Source organism: Cyprinodon variegatus, unplaced genomic scaffold (assembly GCF_000732505.1).
Source record: "Cyprinodon variegatus isolate N-32 unplaced genomic scaffold, C_variegatus-1.0 Scaffold2089, whole genome shotgun sequence".
Lineage (NCBI taxonomy): Eukaryota > Metazoa > Chordata > Actinopteri > Cyprinodontiformes > Cyprinodontidae > Cyprinodon > Cyprinodon variegatus.
Window position 1 is genome coordinate 12,606 of NW_015152542.1, and position 4,296 is coordinate 16,901.

Consider the following 4,296-nt stretch of genomic DNA (forward strand, 5'->3'; position numbering starts at 1 on the left):
TACAAAGGTTAATAATTTCTTTATTGCCTTTTACGGCTGATATTTCAGCTATTTTACAATACTGCACTGTTGGCATTTTTTATAGTGGACTATATTTTTAACCAGTTTGCTTCTGTAAAAAATTTTACTTTATGTTTGCTTCACAATCAGATATTTCCTGTAAATATGAATGTGCAGAACACAATAACCTGTATCCAAGTAACACTATAAAAAGTTTTTTGGAAGTTTTTATCTGTGCTGCAATTTATTTTCAAATGTATGCATATTCATTAATTTTCACAGTGAATCATTGGGAATTTTATTGTTGTTATATAACGCATTTAATAAAGTAAAGGACAGCTTTTTCTTTCACAGTCTTGCTATTTGATGTGTTTTCCTGTATATTTTACTGACACTTTTTACAGTTTAAGTTAAACATGTTTTTTTCCTAAATCCTCCAGATCTATCCAGGTTTTAATCAGAGGAATAATTACCTTGGAAAAAGAAAAAACTTTTAAAAGATCTTCATCAATTAACCATCCAACAGTTACCAACATTTTACATGATGACAACTGATGACACTAAAATGATTGCAGCCTCGGCGTACTCTCGTGTTCATCTATAATTTGATGGACGTTCTTTTTACTATAAGAGTGTCGTGGGAAAACCTCTTCCAGCGACTTAAAATTGAAGCTAAGTTTTATAAAAATTCAAAGTTCTTAAAAGGCAGAAAAGTCTTCAAACAATGATCCAAAAATCAGGCAGAAGCAGCTGAATCCAAGTCCAAGGTGTTTTATTGCAAAACACAGCACAACCACACGGAGCTGGTCACCGGTGAGCAACTGAACAAATGGTGAAAACAGCCCTCTTTTATACATTTCATTGGGCTTGGGGCTCCTCCCCCAAGCCCCTCCTTTGTTTACATCATTTCAGGTGTTTTTCTACGGGTAAGACCAATTATTTTTATCTTATCGGTGGAAAACCCCTTTCAAAGCATATTTCTTATATATTTAATCAACACTCTTTGTTACAGGTTATGGTGACATTTCTTTGCAAATCATGATGACATTTATTGCTACTATATCATAGACACATCATATTCTTAATTATCAACCTTTCAAAACAAAGCTTTCATCCAATGTAACTTATGATTATAATATTTCTTTGAGAGCAATCTCACAGGTCATGATGACATCTGGTGCACTTAAATCAGAAACTTATGACAATTTAATCAATAATATGTCAAAGCTAAGCCTTTCTTCCAATGTGATCTAAGACCATAGTATTACTTCAAGCCAGGTCAGCATAACTCTGGTGTTCCATGTGTGTTCCATGTCCCAGCAAAGCATCACCCTTTTCTATGACCAGTACTGCACAGTGTGTTTTGAAGATGACAACTCAATTCATCACAATTAGTTTGGCTAAACTTAGCTGAGCTGGGCAACCTTGATATGACAAATAACTCATTTTTAATGAGAGTGCTTCTATCTCTAAAAGGCCTCAACTCTGTATTCCTGCAGATTTCTCTGGGTCCAAACTTCAAAGGGCCAGGTGCAGAGTCACACGCACACACACTGCTCTGCTTCTCTCACTTTGGCCTTGGAAGGCAGTCATACACACACTGCTCTGCTTCTCTCACTTTGGCCTTGGAAGGTTTTTTATAAATGTATTTGTGAAAACAACTCTTTAAACTTATAAAACATAAATTCTATTTTATTCTAATCATTGGTGCAGATTAATACACTACATTTCCCCCCTTTGATCCTAAAAAGGATCAACTCAGTGATTGTGCAGGTGATGACTAACATAAAATACCCTTAAATGTGAACTTACACAAGTGACAGATGTTTATATATTGTGCACACCAAACCAAACGTGAGACTAAACACACACCATATAGTTGAAGTGAGTAATATAAGACGTTGTGGAGTTCGAGTACATGTTAAAAATGATGAAATGCGGAAGGCAGAATGTACAAAAACAAAGAGGGATCCCCCTCTTGGCTCACTTAAGAGGATCTGTCCTCATTGCTTACTTTTTTTGTAGAAAGAGTTTCTAATTCTGTTTTCTCAGCAGAGGCAAATACCAATGCCCAAGCAGCATCTTGTGTTACGAGGTCACTGCATCCTCCTCTGCATGGGTGTCCATACACACCCATAAATAAACCAAGAAAAGCTTCATCAGGCCAGGACTATGCCAGGCAAACACATCATCCAATGGTCAATGGACCGTCATTACAACCAACATAGGAGTAACCATGTGGCACTCTCCTGCACAGTACTTGTACTGTCACATGAAGTATACAATTATACCAATATTTTTAGCATAGGTATGCATAATCATCAATAATCAGCATTGTCCTTTATATCCAGTGTGATGCCATGGGTGAGATTAATGAGATTTAGGGCTTCAATGCGGCCAGTCGCTCAGTCAGCTGCAGCAACTTTTCCTGCAGGGTGATTATGGTGGTGCATGCCTCCTGAAGTTGAAGTTTCAGTTCCTGATTTTCTTGGGTCATATGCTGCATCTTCTTTGTCGCCTTGAATTTGTATGAGGCGCGACGGAGTGCCTATAGTGGAACCTTAGATTGCAGGTACTCCATACCCCTCATCATTTGTGAATACACCTCTGTTGACATAGAGGTGATCTCTGGCACTAGGTCGTTGACAGAGCGATAGGTATGCATGGGATGAGCGAAAAAGCCTCTGAGGTGAATATAGTCCGATGTGCTGATATTCATGCCCGCGAAGACCTCGCCATTCCCTGGGTACGGAGCAGGAGCCGTCATGTCGTAGTAGGTAGGCGGCCCGCCTGATGTGGATGGTATCGCCAGAAATGGTCCAGCGCGGTGGCGCCCATCCTCCGGGTTGGTTGGGATGTTGCTAGGTTCGGTCTCAACGTTGATCTGTAGGTCCTCAGGCGATTGTGGGTTGGACAGTGGCTTCCCTGTAGGTGATGGTGGTTGATCATCTGGCTGCCTTCTGGGTGTCATCATAGGTTTGTTCCAACCTGAAGGTGCGATGCCTGGCCCCCCTGCAGGATCTTCTGGCTGCCTGTTAGGAATATTAGAGCCTGCGGCCTCCTCTACTTGTGTGTCTACCGACGCCTGTGTGAAGTATCTCTCTCTATTGTTCTCTAGCCATTCCTTGGGGTAATAACCTTCCTCATAAGTTCTCTCCATTGTCAATTAATCTGCATTTGGAGACATAATGGGGCATATTCAGATATGGTCATAAGGCATGTTATCTCCTAAATCTATAGATAATTCAGCATGCAAATTACTTTATTTACGTGAGTAAGTATGCGAGTCATTGTTAGGCAATTTAGTATATATACAAGTTTGTTATTAAAGAAATGCACGTACCTGGTGAGGGTGGGATGTGATCATGGCTATGGTCTACATTACTTAGTCCAATTGTATCTCTACAACCGGGAACTGACCCGTAACACTTACAACAAGTCTTGAGACCAGTCCCCGAACAAGGGGTATGATGCAACAAATAACTATCATTATGATCAGTATTATTGCTCCTAGAATTATCCCTGCTGCCTTAAGATATTTTCCCCATCCAAGCTTATTGACCCAATCCCAGAAGCCCTTTAACTGAGTGTTCCAATTGGACTGCAGCACATGTTCATCTCTCATGCTTTTCATTTTCTGTAGGACTCCCGTGAGGCTGCCGTTAACATCTGTGTGCATGGGAATTAAAGTACAACAATCTTCTCCTATATAATCACATATTCCTTGGTCCCCAGCCATGCGGGATTCCAGCACGAACCTATTTTGCAGAACCATTAGTGAAGTAGCATGCAATTGTTCCTTCACTAAATCCATGCCCTTTATTGTAAAATTTATAAACCGTTGTTGATTATACCATAGGAGATTAACCCATCTACTATTGCGAGCTATATACTGCGCATTGACAACCGTTCCAAAGATAGGTACTGAACCCGCCACTCTTCCGCTTTCTATCCAGCCAACCTCTAGGGCAGCCTGTTCTTCAGGTACCCCATAGGGGATCTGATCCCAGGAGATATATACCTCATCTGATGTTTTCCACTCGTGTTTAATGGGAGTACTTCTTTTAACGCGGTTGGGTATCTCATTAGATGTTTCGTTAATGCCTATTGGGTTATTTACTATTAGCTTCAGTTGTCCTGTCATCATTACTGGTGCACAGATGCCTTCCCACTGAGGGGGTAGTGTGGTTAACATCAGTGACTTATTGTGACACATCCAAAAAATGTCACCTAAAGGGGCAGATCCCTTTGCCAGGCTTGGTATGTAATATTGAGATACACTTGAAGGCTGGTACT

General features: G+C 40.4%; 1 protein-coding gene across 1 annotated transcript in view; it reads right to left on the bottom strand.

The window, feature by feature from the left end:
• Positions 1–848: 848 nt before the first annotated feature.
• The window catches only part of LOC107105135, a 19,126-nt gene continuing 15,678 nt past the window's right edge, over positions 849–4,296 (bottom strand). Inside the window, exon 8 of the mRNA XM_015405255.1 lies at positions 849–1,424. The gene's annotated coding sequence lies outside the window, so the exon portion shown is untranslated. The remainder of the gene's footprint in view (positions 1,425–4,296) is intronic.